This window comes from Arachis ipaensis, chromosome B3, assembly GCF_059453495.1.
Source record: "Arachis ipaensis isolate K30076 ecotype BB chromosome B3, ASM5945349v1, whole genome shotgun sequence".
Lineage (NCBI taxonomy): Eukaryota > Viridiplantae > Streptophyta > Magnoliopsida > Fabales > Fabaceae > Arachis > Arachis ipaensis.
In genome coordinates this window covers 115,980,706-115,998,402 of record NC_142438.1, presented here as the reverse complement: position 1 = coordinate 115,998,402, position 17,697 = coordinate 115,980,706, and the positions used below count along the sequence as shown (strand labels likewise).

At 37.2% G+C, this 17,697-nt stretch overlaps 1 non-coding gene and 1 pseudogene across 2 annotated transcripts in view; both read left to right on the top strand.

Moving 5' to 3' along the window:
• Positions 1–3,052: 3,052 nt before the first annotated feature.
• LOC107633476 (glucose-1-phosphate adenylyltransferase large subunit 1, chloroplastic-like) overlaps positions 3,053–17,697 on the top strand; it is a 73,489-nt pseudogene continuing 58,844 nt past the window's right edge. The window contains exons 1-11 of the transcript XR_015907062.1: positions 3,053–3,062; positions 3,261–3,400; positions 3,480–3,571; positions 3,662–3,745; positions 3,845–3,900; positions 15,007–15,100; positions 15,184–15,296; positions 15,426–15,498; positions 15,944–16,029; positions 16,344–16,392; positions 16,530–16,611. The product of XR_015907062.1 is annotated as a glucose-1-phosphate adenylyltransferase large subunit 1, chloroplastic-like (transcript). The remainder of the gene's footprint in view (positions 3,063–3,260; positions 3,401–3,479; positions 3,572–3,661; positions 3,746–3,844; positions 3,901–15,006; positions 15,101–15,183; positions 15,297–15,425; positions 15,499–15,943; positions 16,030–16,343; positions 16,393–16,529; positions 16,612–17,697) is intronic.
• Positions 10,579–10,686, top strand: LOC148572155 (small nucleolar RNA R71). The gene has a single exon (XR_015908070.1). It is a non-coding gene; the product is annotated as a small nucleolar RNA R71 (small nucleolar RNA).

Genomic DNA, 17,697 nt, shown 5'->3' with positions numbered 1-17,697 from the left:
GTTAGCCTCTAACTTTTGGGCTAACGTTGGCGCCATAAGTGCACTAAGGAAGGCCAACGTTGGAGCAAAAGTTAGACCCCTAACTTTTACACCAACGTGGGTATCAGCAAAACATGGGGGCTGATATGAAAAGTTGGACCAAAAGTTTGCCTCAAACTTTTACTCAAACTTTTACTCAAACTTTTGCAAAACTCCAACCCGGTTCACTTGGTTCACTTTGGTTCCTCTCCAAACTCCAAGAGTAATCAACCAAGGCCTCTCTCAACCCAATTCCACCAAGAGCAAAGGCCCAACTCAAGGCTTGAAGATCATTTGAAGAAAGTGTATAAATAGGATAGAATTCAAGTTCTTAAGGAGCTTTTCTTTTTGGAGTTTTCATAATAGTTTTCGGAGAGCTTTGGATATTGAGTGATCTTTAATTTCTTAGTTTGGGGGAAAGAGAATTCCACTCTCTTCCTCTTAGTTTTATTGCTTTCAATTTTAATTGCAATTGTCTTGGATCTTGGGTTGGAGAATTGAAGGAATTCTGTTTCAATCTCATCCGAAGATCCCTCTGTTTCTTCTACTGCTTATTGAATTTAATTTCTGTTAATTGTTCTTCATCTACTTTCTTTGCAATTTACAATTCCTTTGCAATTGTTCTTGTTGGATCTAGGAAGGCATTGAGATCTAGACTTGGTTATCTAGTCTCTTGGGTCCTGAGATCCGGATTCCCCATTTCCCATTCCCTGTTTACTGTTTTCATGCTTATTTACAATTCTGTTTTTAGATCCGGTTCAATCCAAGTGTTCTTTTACTTCTCTGTTGGTTGCAATTTACTTTCCCTCGTTTAATTTCTGCAATTCCAACTCCCAATTCCCTTTACAATTCAAGCTATTTACATTTCTTGCACTTTAAGATTCTGCAATTTACATTTCTTGCGTTCTAAGTTTCTGCCATTTAATTTCTTGTTCTTTAAGATTCAGCATTTAAATTCCTGTTCTCTTTAATTTCATGTCAATTACCCATTCCCTTTACTTTCCATGCAATTTAAATTCTGCAAATCACAAATCACTCAACCAAATCTTGATTCGCTTGACTAAATCAACCACTAAACTAAAATTGCTCAATCCTTCAATCCTTGTGGGATCGACCTCACTCCCGTGAGTTATTATTACTTGATGCGACCCGGTGCACTTGCCGGTTAGTTTTGAGTGTTTTAGAGAAATTCGTTTCTCCGCGAAAATATCCCATCAAGCACCAAGGGCATTCCATCCTCCTCCATGAAATAAGAGAAGACCAAAGAACCATGAGAGAGGAGCAACAAAGGCAAGGAAGAGACATTGAGGAGCTCAAGCACTCCATAAGATCTTCAAGAGGAAGAACAAGCCGCCATCACTAAGGTGGACCCGTTCTTTAATTTCCTTGTTCTTTATTTTCTGTTTTTCGAATTTTTATGCTTTATGTTTGTTTATGTTTGTGTCTTTATTACATGATCATTAGTGTCTAAGTGTCTATGCCTTAAAGCTATGAAAATGAATCCATCACCTTTCTTAAATGAAAAATGTTTTTAATTGAAAAAAAAAAAGAAGTGCATGAATTTCAAATTTTAAAACAGTTTAATTATTTTGATGTGGTGGCAATACTATTGTTTTTCTGAATGAATGCTTGAACAGTGCATATTTTCGAATTTGATTGATTATGAATGTTAAAATTGTTAGCTCTTGAAAGAATGATGGGAAAAGGAGAAATGTTATCTGATGATCTGAAAAATCATAAAATTGATTCTTGAAGCAAGAAAAAGTAGTGAAAATCTTGCAGAAAAAAGGATATATGCGAAAAAAAGAGAGAAAAGAAAAAAAAAGAAAAGCAAGCAGAAAAAGCCAATACCCCTTTAAACCAAAAGGCAAGGGTGATAAAAAGGATCCAAGGCTTTGAGCATCAGTGGATAGGAGGGTCCACAGGAATAAAATCCTGGCCTAAGTGGCTAAACCAAGCTGTCCCTAACCATGTGCTTGTGGCGTGAAGGTGTCAAGTGAAAACTTGAGACTGAGCAGTTAAAGTCGTGGTCCAAAAGCAAAAAGAGCGTGCTTAAGAGCTCTGGACACCTCTAATTGGGGACTCTAGCAAAGCTGAGTCACAATCTGAAAAGGTTCACCCAGTTATGTGTCTGTGGCATTTATGTATCCGGTGGTAATACTGGAAAACAAAATGCTTAGGGTCACGGCCAAGACTCATAAAGTAGCTGTGTTCAAGAATCAACATACCTAACTAGGAGAATCAATAACACTATCTGGATTCTGAGTTCCTATAGATGCCAATCATTCTGAACTTCAAAGGATAAAGTGAGATGCCAAAACTGTTCAGAAGCAAAAAGTTAAAAGCCCCGCTCATCTAATTAATACTGATCTTCATAGATGTTTTTGGAATTCATTGTACATTCTATTCTTTTTATCCCATATGACACTACAAAATTCTTGTTTGTTTGTGGAAGTTTTTTAGTGGGAGTTATTATAAACCTCCATAATATATTTTAATAGTGACAATTTATAAAACCTCCCTAAATTATTAACAATAACCCCCACAGCCCAATTAATACTAAAAAAAATTTCTAGCCCAAATAATATTAGCCCATAACAAAAATTGAAAAAAAAATAACAGTTAGAAGAGGGCTTCGAGCGAGAGAGGGAGAGGGACGATTCATTGCCGCCGCCATTCATCTCCTTGCCGCCGTCGTCTCCTCCGTCAAGCGTTGCCGGTGGAGTTATGAATGGAGATCGTGGAGCCTCTGAATTTTTATTGATCTCTCAAAGTGACGATTTGATTCATATTGTTGAGGTAATGCTTTAAATCTTCTGCTTCTCCATCGTCTTCCACCGCGGGTTGTGCCGCTGGTTCTGCTGTTCTTCTGGCGACTTGAAGCACTCAGAGTGCGATTTCAGCGCGGATTCGGTGGTGCTAGCTGAGGAGATCAAGAAGGCGAGCTAGCGAGTCTCTGTAAGCTTCGATTGAAGCTACGTTCAAAACTATTAGATATCGTGGAACTGATTTCATGTCGTGTGGAGTCATTATAATGAGGATTTGTTCCTAATTTTTTATCGTTCTTTGCTTTCTTCAATTCTTCAATTTTTTTCAAAGATATTAGATTTTCTGATAATTTAATGATATAGTTTTGGCAAAATTATACACAAATCCTGCTTCTTATGTTTTAATGTACTCTTCTCTTCTGTAAATTTTTCAGGTCAAGGCAGAGGATTTGATATAGATTGTAAATTTTTTAGGTCAAGGTAGAGGATTTGATATAGATTTAGTTAACAAGGTCTACATTCTCACTCAGTTCAACTCAGCTTCACTCAACAGGCATATTGCACGTGCGTACAACTCTGGCACTGGTGTCACCTTTGGAGATGGCTATGTTGAGGTATACTTGATGGATTTTGTGTTGAAGAACTATACTTGTAATTACTCAAGACTAAGAATGCTTGTATTTATTATTTCAGGTTCTTGCTGCCACTCAAACTCCAGGGAGGCAGGTAAAAAATGGTTTCGGGGTACTGTTGATGCCGTGAGGCAGTTCCACTGGCTCTTTGAGGTATAATAATTCTATAGAAATTATAGTAGTTACATAATCTACACTTGAACTTTTTAATCCAAGTTATGTTGTTTAACTATGATGCTGTAGGATCCTAGAAGCAAGGATATTGAGGATGTCTTGATTCTTTTTGGGGATCATCTCTATCGAATGGACTATATGGACTTTGTTCAAGTAAGGCACCGTTTCGTCCAATCAATAGTACTTCCTTTCCTCCTTCAATACTGTTGATGCATTCAAATTTGACATGTTCTGACTCATCTTCATATCCAGAATCATCGCGAGAGTGGTGCAGATATTACTCTTTCTTGTCTCCCCATGGATGACAGGTAGGTTGGTGGTACACGAAGTTGTGATCTCAGGCAACGGCGCCAAAAACTCTGTACGCACGTCTTAATAAATCGTTTTTCATTTACAACTTCGACACAACTAACCAGCAAGTGCACTGGGTCGTCCAAGTAATAAACCTTACGTGAGTAAGGGTCGATCCCACGGAGATTGTCGGCTTGAAGCAAGCTATGGTCACCTTGTAAATCTCAGTCAGGCGGATATCAAATGGTTATAGTATTTTCGAAAATTAATATTAAATAAATAGAAAATAAAGATAGAAATAATTATGTAATTAACTGGTGAGTATTTCAGATAAGCGCATAGAGATGCTTTCGTTCCTCTGAATCTCTGCTTTCCCGCTGTCTTCATCCAGTCAGTCTTACTCCTTTCTATGGCTGGCTTTATGTAAGGACATCACCATTGTCAATGGCTACTTTTCATCCTCTCTGTGAAAATGGTCCGATGCGCTGTCACTGCATGGCTAATCATCTGGAGGCATCACTGTGGTCAATGGCTGCATCCTATCCTCTTGTGAAAATGGTCCAAATGCTCTGTCACAGCACGGCTAATCATCTGAGGTTCTCGATCATACTGGAATAGGATTCACCCTCCTTTTGCGTCTGTCACTACGCCCAGCACTCGCGAGTTTGAAGTTCGTCACAGTCATTCAATCCCAGAATCCTACTCGGAATACCACAGACAAGGTTTAGACTTTCCGGATTCTCATGAATGCCGCCATCAATCTAGCTTATACCATGAAGATTCTGATTAGGAGATCCAAGAGATAATCATCCAATATAAGGTGGAACGGAAGTGGTTGTCAGGCACGCGTTCGTGGGGGAATGATGATGATTATCACGTTCATCACATTCATGTTGAAGTGCGAATGAATATCTTAGAAGCGGAATAAGTTGAGTTGAATAGAAAAATAGTAGTACTTTGCATTAATTCATGAGGAACAGCAGAGCTCCACACCTTAATCTATGGAGTGTAGAAACTCTACCGTTGAAAATACATAAGTGAAAGGTCCAGGCATGGCCGAATGGCCAGCCTCCAAAACGTGATCACAGTATCAAAAATACAATCCAGGATGTCTAATACAATAGTAAAAAGTTCTATTTATAATAAACTAGCTACTAGGGTTTACAGAAGTAAGTAATTGATACATAAATCCACTTCCGGGGCCCACTTGGTGTGTGCTTGGGCTGAGCTTTAGCTTTCCACGTGCAGAGGCTTCTTTTGGAGTTGAACGCCAGGTTGTAACGTGTTTCTGGCGTTCAACTCTGGTTTGTGACGTGTTTCTGGCGTTTAACTCCAGACAGCAGCGTAGAACTGGCGTTCAACGCCCTTTTACGTCGTCTAAACTCGCCCAAAGTATGGACTATTATATATTGCTGGAAAGCCCTAGATGTCTACTTTCCAACGCAATTGAAAGCGCGCTATTTTGAGTTCTGTAGCTCCAGAAAGTGCAGGGAGGTCAGAATCCAACAGCATCAACAGTCCTTCTTCAACCTCCGAATCTGATTTTTGCTCAAGTCCCTCAATTTTAGCCAGAAAATACCTGAAATCATAGAAAAACACACAAACTCATAGTAAAGTCTAGAAATGTGAATTTAACATAAAAACTAATAAAAACGTCTCTAAAAGTAACTAGATCCTACTAAAAAATACTAAAAACAATGCCAAAAAGCGTATAAATTATCCGCTCATCACAACACCAAACTTAAATTGTTGCTTGTCCCCAAGCAACTGAATATCAAATAGGATAAAAATAAGAGAGTATACTATAAATTCTAAACTATCAATGAAACATAGCTCCAATCAGATGAGCGGGACTTGTAGCTTTTTTGCCTCTTGAATAGTTTTGGCATCTCACTTTATCCATTGAAGTTCAGAATGATTGGCATCTATAGGAACTCAGAGTTTAGATAGTGTTATTGATTCTCCTAGTTCAGTATGTTGATTCTTGAACACAGATACTTTATGAGTCTTGGCCGTGGCCCTAAGCACTTTGTTTTCTAGTATTACCACTGGATACATAAATGCCACAGACACATAACTGGGTGAACCTTTTCAGATTGTGACTCAGCTTTGCTAAAGTCCCCAATTAGAGGTGTCCAGGGTTCTTAAGCACACTCTTCTTTTGCTTTGGACCTTGACTTTAACCGCTCAGTCTCAAGTTTTCACTTGACACCTTCACGCCACAAGCACATGGTTAGGGATAGCTTGGTTTAGCCGCTTAGGCCGGGATTTTATTCCTTTAGGCCCTCCTATCCACTGATGCTCAAAGCCTTGGGATCCTTTTTATGACCCTTGCCTTTTGGTTTTAAGGGTTATTGGCTTTTTGCTCTTGCCTTTTTGTTTTAAGAGCTTTTGGCTTTTTCTGATTGCTTTTTCTTTTTCTATATTTTTTTTTGCCATTTTTTTTCTTTTTTTTTCTGCAAGCTTTGTTTTTTTTGCTGCTTTTTCTTGCTTCAAGAATCATTTTTATGATTTTTCAGATTATCAAATAATATGTCTCCTTGTCATCATTCTTTCAAGAGCCAACATATTTAACATTCTAAAACACCAACTTCAAAAGACATATGCACTGTTCAAGCATTCATTCAGAAAACAAAAAGTATTGTCTCCACGTCAAAATAATTAAACTAAGTTCAAGGATAAATTCGAAACTCATGTACTTATTGTTCTTTTGAATTAAAAACATTTTTCATTTAAGAGAAGTGATGGATTCATATTCACTACTTTAAGGCATAGACACTTAGACACTAATGATCATGTAATAAAGACACAAACATAGATAAGCACTTAACATAAAGAAAATGAAAAACAGAGAATGTAAGAACAAGGAATGAATCCACCTTAGTGATGGTGGCGTTTTCTTCTTGAGGAACCAATGATGTCCTTGAGCTCTTCTATGTCTCTTTCTTGTCTTTGTTACTCATCCCTCATTGCTTTTTGATCTTCTCTAATTTCATGAAGGATGATGGAGTGCTCTTGATGTTCCACCCTTAATTGTCCCATGTTGGAACTTAATTCTCCTAGGTCGGTGTTGATTTGCTCCCAATAGTTTTGTGGAAAAAAATGCATTTGAGGCATCTCCGGGATCTCATGGTGATGAGCTTCATGCGTCTCTTGAGCTCCATGAATGGGCTCTCTTGTTTGCTCCATCATTTTCTTAGTGATGAGCTTTTCTTCCTCAATGGGAATGTCTCCTTCTATGTCAATCCCAGCCGAATTGCATAGATGGCAAATGAGGTGAGAAAAAGCTAACCTTGCCATAGTGGAGGACTTGTCAGCCACCTTGTAGAGTTCTTGAGGTATAATCTTATGAACCTCTACCTCTTCTCCAATCATGATGCTATGGATCATGATGGCCCGGTCTATAGTAACTTCAGACCGGTTGCTAGTGGGAATGATTGAGCGTTGAATGAACTCCAACCATCCTCTAGCTACAGGCTTAAGGTCCAGTCTTCTCAGTTGAACCGGTTTGCCTTTTGAGTCAATCTTCCATTGAGCTCCTTCCACACATATGTCCATGAGGACTTGGTCTAACCTTTGATCAAAGTTGACTCTCCTTGTGTAGGGGCGTGCGTTCTCTTCCATCATTGGCAAGTTGAACGCCAACCTTACATTTTCCGGACTAAAATCTAAGTAATTCCCCCGAACCATGGTGAGATAATTCTTTGGGTTCGGGTTCTTACTTTGATCATGGTTCCTTGTGATCCATGCATTAGCATAGAACTCTTGAACCATTAGAATTCCGACTTGTTGGATGGGGTTTGTTAGAACTTCCCAACCTCTTCTATGGATCTCATGTCGGATCTCCGGATACTCATTTCTCTTGAGTTTGAAAGGGACCTCGGGGATCACCTTCTTCTTGGCCACAACATCATAGAAGTGATCTTGATGAGCTTCGAAGATGAATCTTTCCATCTCCCATGACTCGGAGGTGGAAGCTTTTGTCTTCCCTTTCCCTTTTCTAGAGGATTCTCCGGTCTTGGGTGCCATCAATGGTAATGGAAAAACAAAAAGCTTATGCTTTTACCACACCAAACTTAGAATATTGCTCGTCCTCGAGCAAGAGAAGAAAGAATAGATGAAGAAGAAGAAGAAAATATGGAGGAGAGGAGGGAGAGGTGTATTCGGCCAAGAAGGGGAAGAGAGGGTTGTGTTGTGTGAAAATAAAGAAGAATGGAGGGCTTTATATAGGGAAGGGAGGGGGGTTAAGGTTCGGCCATATGGGTGGGTTTGGGTGGGAAATTGATTTTGAATTTTGAAGGTAGGTAGAGTTTATGAGGTAGGTTTATGGGGAAGAGTGGATGATGTGAGTGGTGAAGTGGTGATAGGGAAGAGAGATTGAGGTGATTGGTGAAGAGTTTTGGGGAAGAGTGTTTATTGGGAAGAGAGGATGAACATTGAGAAGAGGGAAGAGAGTGAGTGGTGGTAGGTGGGGATCCTGTGGGGTCCACAGATCCTGAGATGTCAAGGATTTGCATCCCTGCACCCATTAGGCATGTAAAATGCCTTTGCATGCAATTCTGGCGTTTAAACGCCGAACTGATGCTTGTTCTGGGCGTTCAACGCCCAGATGCAGCATATTTCTGGCGTTGAACGCCAGCTAGATGCTTGTTTCTGGCGTTCAGAGCCAGCTCTTCTTCACTGTGCATTTCTGGCGTCTGAACGCCAGGATGCTGCTTGTTTCTGGCGTTCAACGCCAGAAACATACTCTGTTCTGGCGTTGAACGCCAGACAGATGCTCCTTACTGGCGTTTAAACGCCAGTGAGATCCTCCTCCAGGGTGTGATTTTTCTTCTGCTGTTTTTGATTCTGTTCTTAATTTTTTGATTTATTTTGTGACTCCACATGATGATGAACCTATAAAGACATATAACTAATAAAAATATAATTAAATAAAAATTGGGTTGCCTCCCAACAAGCGCTTCTTTAATGTCAATAGCTTGACAGTGGGCTCTCATGGAGCCTCACAGATGTTCAGAGCATTATTGAGATTCCCCAATACTAAACTTAGAGTTTGGATATGGGAGTTCAACACCAAACTTAGAGTTTGGTTGTGGCCTCCCAACACCAAACTTAGAGTTTGACTGTGGGGGCTCTGGTTGACTCTGTTTTGAGAGAAGCTTACTGTGCCTCTTTTCCATGTTTACAGAAGGATGACCTTGAGTTTTAAACACAAGGGAGTCCTCATTCAATTGAAGGACTAGTTTGCCTCTGTCAACATCAATCACAGCTCTTGCTGTGGCTAGGAAGGGTCTTCCAAGGATGATGGATTCATCCTCATCCTTCCCAGTATCAAGGATTATGAAATTAGCAGGGATGTAAAGGCCTTCAACCTTTACTAATATGTCCTCTACTTGTCTATAAGCCTGTTTTCTTGAATTGTCTGCCATCTCTAATGAGATTTTAGCAGCTTGCACCCCAAAGATTCCCAGTTTCTCTATTACAGAGAGGGGCATGAGGTTTATCCCTAAACCAAGGTCACACAGAGCCTTTTCAAAGATCATGGTGCCTATGGTACAAGGTATTAGGAACTTTCCAGGATCCTGTTTCTTCTGGGGCAATGTCAGTTGATCTAGATCACTCAGTTCATTGATGAACAAGGGAGGTTCATCTTCCCAAGTCTCAATACCAAATAATTTGGCATTCAGCTTCATGATTGCACCAAGGTACTTGGTAACTTGCTCCTCAGTAACATCCTCATTCTCTTCAGAAGAGGAATACTCATCAGAGCTCATGAAGGGTGTAAGGAGGTTCAATGGAATCTCTATGGTCTCTAGATGAGTCTCAGATTCCTTTGGTTCCTCAGAAGGAAACTCCTTATTGAACACTGGACGTCCCAGGAGGTCTTTCTCACTGGGATTTACGTCCTCAACCTTCCTCCTAGGTTCGGCCATGGTAATCAATTCAATGGCCTTGCATTCTCCTTTTGGATTCTCTTCTGTATTGCTTGGGAGAGTACTAGGAGGGGTTTCAGTGATTCTTTTACTCAGCTGGCCCACTTGTGCTTCTAAATTTCTAATGGAGGACCTTGTTTCATTCATGAAACTCACAGTGGCCTTGGACAGATCAGAGACTAAGTTTGCTAAATTAGAGGTATTTTGTTCAGAGTTTTCTGTCTGTTGCTGAGAAGATGATGGAAAAGGTTTACTACTGTTAAACCTATTTCTTCCATCATTATTAAAGCCTTGTTGAGGCTTTTGTTGATCCTTCCATGAGAAATTTGGATGATTTCTCCATGATGAGTTATAGGTGTTTCCATAAGGTTCACCTAAGTAATTTATCTCTGCTATTGCAGGATTCTCAGGATCATAGGCTTCTTCTTCAGAAGCTGTCTCTTGAGTACTGTTGGATACAACTTGCATTCCATTCAGACTCTGAGAAATCATATTGACTTGCTGAGTCAATATTTTGTTCTGAGCTAATATGGCATTCAGAGTATCAATTTCAAGAACTCCCTTCTTCTGAGGCGTCCCATTACTCACAGGATTCCTCTCAGAAGTGTACATGAACTGGTTATTAGCAACCATGTCAATGAGTTCTTGGGCTTCTGCAGGCATTTTCTTTAGGTGAATGGATCCACCTGCAGAAATATCCAATGACATTTTAGCTAATTCAGACAAACCATCATAGAATATATCCAGGATAGTCCATTCTGAAAGCATGTCAGAAGGACACTTTTTGGTCAGTTGCTTGTATCTCTCCCAAGCTTCATAGAGGGATTCACCTTCTTTCTGTCTGAAGGTTTGAACATCCACTCTAAGCTTACTCAGCTTTTGAGGAGGAAAGAACTTGGCTAAGAAAGCCTTGACCAGCTTATCCCAAGAGTTCAGGCTATCCTTAGGTTGAGAATCCAACCATATTCTAGCTCTGTCTCTCACAGCAAAAGGGAAAAGCATGAGCCTGTAGACTTCAGGATCTACTCCATTAGTCTTAACAGTATCACAGATCTGCAGGAATTCAGTTAAGAACTGAAAAGGATCTTCAGATGGAAGTCCATGAAACTTGCAGTTCTGCTGCATCAGAGAAACTAATTGAGGTTTCAACTCAAAATTGTTTGCTCCAATGGTAGGGATGGAGATGCTTCTTCCATGTAAATTGGAATTAGGTGCAGTAAAGTCACCAAGCATCCTCCTTGCATTATTATTATTTTCGGCTGCCATCTCCTCTTCCTGTTCGAAAATTTCTGAAAGGTGCTTGCTGGATTATTGTAATTTAGCTTCTCTTAGTTTCCTCTTCAGAGTCCTTTCAGGTTCTGGATCTGCTTCAACAAGAATATTCTTGTCGTTGCTCCTGCTCATATGAAAAAGAGGAAACAGAAAAATAATAATAGGGATCCTTTTTACCACAGTATAGAGGTCCCTGTGTGAGTAGAAGAAAAGAAGAAGAAAAGAATGTAGTGTAAGGAAAGAAACACAAGGGTAAGGAGAGTAGAGATGTGAGATGAAGAGAGGTGTTGGTAGATGAATAAATAAATAGAATGAGATGAGAGAGAAAGAGAATTTTCGAAAATTAAAAGAAGAAATAAATTAAAGTTGAATTTTGAAACAATTAGTTAATTAAAAAGAATTTTTGAAAAAAAGAGGGAGATATTTTCGAAAATTAGAGAGAGAGAGAGTTAGTTAGGTAGTTTTGAAAAAGATAAGAAACAAACAAAAAGTTAGTTAGTTAGTTGAAACAAATTTGAAAATAAATTTTGAAAAGATAAGAAGATAAGAAGTTAGAAAAGATATTTTAAAATCAAATTTTTGAAAAAGATATGATTTTGAAAAAGATAAGATAAAAAGATATTTTTTGAAAAGATATGATTGAAATTAGTTTTGAAAAAGATTTGATTTTTAAAATCACAACTAATGACTTCATTCACAAGAAATCACAAGATATGATTCTAGAACTTAAAGTTTGAATCTTTCTTAACAAGCAAGTAACAAGCTTGAAATTTTTGAATCAAAACATTAATTGATGATGTTATTTTCGAAAATTATGTGATAAAGATAAGAAAAAGATTTTTGAAAAATATTTTTAAAATTTTCGAAAATAAATAAGAAAAATGAAAAAGATTTAATTTTTGAAAAAGATTTTGAAAAAGATAAGATTTTTAAATTGAAAATTTGATTTGACTCATAAGAAACAACTAGATTTTAAAAATTTTTGAAAAAGTCAACTCAAATTTTCGAATTTTATGAGAGAAAAGAGGGAAAGATATTTTTTGATTTTTGAATTTTTATGATGAGAGAGAAAAACATAAAAAAGACTCAATGCATGAAAATTTTGGATCAAAACATGTGATGCATGCAAGAATGATATGAATGTCAAGATGAACACCAAGAACACTTTGAATGTCAAGATGAACACCAAGAACTTATTTTTGAAAAATTTTTTGATGCAAAGAAAATATGCAAGACACCAAACTTAGAAATTTTTCATGTATATTCACTATGAATGCAAGAATGCATATGAAAAATAAGAAAAGACACAAAACAAGAAAATATGAAGATCAATCAAGAAGGTTTATCAAGAACAACTTGAAGATCATGATGAATGCAATGCATGAATGCAATTTTCGAAAAATGCAAGATGAGTATGCAATTGACACCAAACTTAAAATCTGACTCAAGACTCAAACAAGAAACACGAAATATTTTTGATTTTTACGATTTTCTAATTTTTTTTGGATTTTTCGAAAACTAATGTGAAAAAGAAAAATAAGGATTCCAAAATTTTTAATATGAATTCCAGGAATCTTGCACTCTTAGTCTAAAGCTCCAATCTGAGGGTTAGACATGACTTAATAGCCAGTCAAGCTTTAGCATGTAAATCAGGTGGATCAGGAATAGTAGCAGGTGGATTAGCAACAACTAGCTTGCTCTTGATAATGTTGGGTTGGAAGCCCCAGTCTAAATGAATTTAGACATGGCTTTACAACCAGTCAGGCGTCACGTGCTTCATGAAACTCTAGAATTCATTCTTAAAAATTCTGAAGAACATAATAAAAATTTTTGAAAAGAATTTTTATTTTTTTCGAATATAAAGGAAAATTTTTTTGAAGATTTTTAAAAGATTTTTTTTTGAAAAATTTTTTTTTGAAAACTTTTTGAAAATAAAATAAGAAGAAAATTACCCAATCTGAGCAACATGATGAACCGTCAGTTGTCCAAACTCGAACAATCCCCGGCAACGGCGCCAAAAACTTGGTACACGAAGTTGTGATCTCAGGCAACGGCGCCAAAAACTCTATACGCACATCTTAATAAATCATTTTTCATTCACAACTTCGATACAACTAACCAGCAAGTGCACTGGGTCGTCCAAGTAATAAACCTTACGTGAGTAAGGGTCGATCCCACAGAGATTGTCGGTTTGAAGCAAGCTATGGTCACCTTGTAAATCTCAGTCAGGCGGATATCAAATGGTTATAGTATTTTCGAAAATTAATAATAAATAAATAGAAAATAAAGATAGAAATACTTATGTAATTCATTGGTGAGAATTTCAGATAAGCGCATAGAGATGCTTTCGTTCATCTGAATCTCTGCTTTCCCGCTGTCTTCATCCAGTCAGTCTTACTCCTTTCTATGACTGTCTTTATGTAAGGACATCACCATTGTCAATGGCTACTTTTCATCCTCTCTGTGAAAATGGTCCGATGCGCTGTCACTGCATGGCTAATCATCTGGAGGCATCACCGTGGTCAATGGCTGCATCCTATCCTCTTGTGAAAATGGTCCAAATACTCTGTCACAGCACGGCTAATCATATGAGGTTCTCTATCATACTGGAATAGGATTTACCCTCCTTTTGCGTCTGTCACTACGCCCAGCACTCGCGAGTTTGAAGTTCGTCACAGTCATTCAATCCCAGAATCCTACTCGGAATACCACAGACAAGGTTTAGACTTTCCGGATTCTCATGAATGCCGCCATCAATCTAGCTTATACCACGAAGATTCTGATTAGGAGATCCAAGAGATAATCATCCAATCTAAGGTGGAACGGAAGTGGTTGTCAGGCACGCGTTCGTGGGGGAATGATGATGATTGTCACGTTCATCACATTCATGTTGAAGTGCGAATGAATATCTTAGATGCGGAATAAGTTGAGTTGAATAGAAAAACAGTAGTACTTTGCATTAATTCATGAGGAACAGCAGAGCTCCACACCTTAATCTATGGAGTGTAGAAACTCTACCGTTGAAAATACATAAGTGAAAGGTCCAGGCATGACCGAATGGCCAGCCCCCAAAACGTGATCACATGATCAAAAATACAATCCAGGATGTCTAATACAATAGTAAAAAGTTCTATTTATAATAAACTAGCTACTAGGGTTTACAGAAGTAAGTAATTGATGCATAAATCCACTTCCGAGGTCCACTTGGTGTGTGCTTGGGCTGAGCTTTAGCTTTCCACGTGCAAAAGCTTCTTTTGGAGTTGAACGCCAGGTTGTAACATGTTTCTGGCGTTCAACTCTGGTTTGTGACGTGTTTCTGGCGTTTAACTCCAGACAGCAGCGTAGAACTGGCGTTCAACGCCCTTTTACGTCATCTAAAATCGGCCAAAGTATAGACTATTATATATTGATGGAAAGCCCTAGATGTCTACTTTCCAACACAATTGGAAGCGCGCCATTTTGAGTTCTGTAGCTCCAGAAAATACACTTTGAGTGCAGGGAGGTCAGAATCCAACAGCATCTGCAGTCCTTCTTCAACCTCCGAATCTGATTTTTGCTCAAGTCCCTCAATTTCAGCCAGAAAATACCTGAAATCATAGAAAAATACACAAACTCATAGTAAAGTCCAGAAATGTGAATTTAACATAAAAACTAATAAAAACATCCCTAAAAGTAACTAGATCCTACTAAAAACATACTAAAAACAATGCCAAAAAGCGTATAAATTATCCGCTCATCAGTTGGGTTAATGGTTTTTGAATCTGTTTCTAGTATAAATAATCACATTATGTATATCTTGAAATCACTCTGTCATCTTTCTCTGAATGAGAAAATAGCTCTTTTATCAATCCAAATGAATAAATGATTCAACAATGTTTGTCACATATTATTGTTTAAAACTCTCTTCATATGTGACAGTCGTGCCTCTGATTTTGGTCTATTGAAGATAGATGATAAAGGAAGGATTCTCTCATTCAGTGAAAAGCCCAAAGGAGAAGACCTAAAAGCAATGGTAATAACTCATGTTTGTGCTGCTTCTTACATATTAGGAGTTTCAAGAATAAGGTTTACAGCTAATACTGCTTCATAATATAGCAAGTAGATACAATAGTTCTTGGGCTTTCAAAGGAAGAGGCTGTAAAGAAACCATACATTGCTTCTATGGGTGTGTATGTATTCAAGAAGGAGATACTTCTAAATCTATTATGGTACTGAAATAGAGCAACATGTGGGGCTTTACAAAGAGCATTTAAATAAAATAATATTAACTGAAAATGAACTGACTCATCCTATTGCAAATTTTGTTTCGCTAAGTGCTACAAATTTATTAAATATAGATGGCGATTTCCAACTGTAAATGACTTTGGATCAGAGGTCATCCCTGTCTCAGCTAGAGAATTTTACATGAAGGTAAAGGAATAATTCACATATGATATTACATGTGGTGTGATATTTATCTTTCATTTTTAGTGTACTAGATTTCAATCCACCCATGGAATCCACATATATATATAACCATGAAATATTTATGAGAGAAATGGAATCCTGCCTTTGGATCTAGCAGAAAGCCTATGTTCACCCCATGAACATTGATACTATAGACAGATCAGTATAAACTGTATACTAACTGTTCAGTGATTTTTTTTCCTTTCTGTTTTTATATCCTTTGTTGTATCTATGCTTCTGGTTTATGTATATGAGAGGTCAATTATGGATCTTTGATCCAATTTGTATTAGGTGTTTGGCTATAAGTTTTACTTGAATCACTAATTTCACAGAAACATCTTTTTACCTCGATCTATGCTGTGTTTTTACTTTTACCTATTATTAATTTATTATTCCTTCTTGATTACAGTCCAACATGAGAATATTGGTCACCGAAGAGCTAGATTCATTGGATCTCACCTGGTTGACAGATTGATGGAAAATGAAAAAAATGAGGTCAGCATTAATATTTTTAGTCCAAAATCCCACTCAAAATCATGGAATTCTATGTTGGACCAAAAACTACTGCTGTGTGTGAAAGTGTTTCTGGAAGTTATTGAGCAGAACAAATAAAAAATATTAGTTAATTAATATAATATAATATAATAAAAATCCTTTTGGACCATATGTATATTATTAACTAAGCACTTGAATTTTGAATGGGAAAGAAAAAGGTTCAATGGTCAAAATAAGCAACCTTTGGACCAAAGTAAGCATAACTCTTAATTTTGCTTTTGATCAAGGTTCTAATTTTATTGTGTGTAAACCAGGATGCCGTGGTCTCTCGAAATTGGCTGTCTACTTTGTTTTTCTCTGAAGGTAATTAATTCTTTTGTTTCTGTTTTTTAATGATATAATTATGGTTTTTATATTTTCTATTTTGTTGCATTGATGTTTACCATTATGAACATATGGTCTCTTATTTCAATGTGTACTATGCTCTTAATTTTTTGAAGAGTGAGAGAAGAATCTATTTGCAATGAAGGGAAGAGTTTTGGTATATAATCTCAGATTCATGACAAGGGACATAAGGATGAGGTGTGTATTTTTGTTGTTTTTATTATTCTAAATGCAATGGTTGTTCTATGACAGTTCTTACATGTTTAAGGGATTATGGAATAAGGAATATATATTGGCATGTAGTTTATTTTTCATACAATAGAAAATGCTTCAAGATAAGTCGCTGAAGCTGGTGTATGCTTTTTTTTTCTACTAAGCTTGCAATTAGAGTTATTTCTAGTTTCTGGACAATGGAGAGCATGTTTCATAGATGAAAGGATTAGTGAAAACTAATTGACAATAGCCAGAGTTAGGACTTCAAGCTTGCTGTTGCTTTTTTTTTTAAATTTAAAAATATGTAAATGAGATGAGATTAATGAATAATTTGAAATTAAAAATAAATAAATAATTACAGAGTTTGTGGAGGTCTGAAAATCTCACAAAATAGATAATTTTTTTAAATTAAAAATTAATTTGTGGAGATTTTAAATTACCACAAAAATGATTTAAAACTGTCACAAAAATTCAATATAAAACCCCCACTAAACACACACAAAACCTCCACTGAATAGATTGTGGAGGTTTTTAAAAAGCCCCACAAAAGACCTCGTGGCACCTCAAATTCTGGGGGTTTTAGAAACTCCCACAAACCATTTGGTGGGGGTTATAAACCTCCACAAATAAGAGAAAAAACTGTCAAAAATAAACAAGATTCTTGTAGTGTGATCTTCAGTTGCTTGGGGACAAGCAACAATTTAAGTTTGATGTTGTGATGAGCGGATAATTTATACGCTTTTTGGCATTGTTTTTAGTATGTTTTTAGTATATTTTAGTTAGTTTCTATTATATTTTTATTAGTTTTTATTTAAAAATCACTCTTCTGGACTTTACTATGAGTTTGTGTATTTTTTTGTGATTTCAGGTATTTTCTGGCTGAAATTAAGGGACCTGAGCAAAAATCTGATTCAGAGGCTGAAAAAGGACTGCAGATGCTGTTGGATTCTGACCTCCCTGCACTCAAAGTGGATTTTCTGGAGCTACAGAAGCCCAATTAGCGCGCTCTCAATTGCGTTGGAAAGTAGACATCCTGGGCTTTCCAGAAATATATAATAGTCTATATTTTGC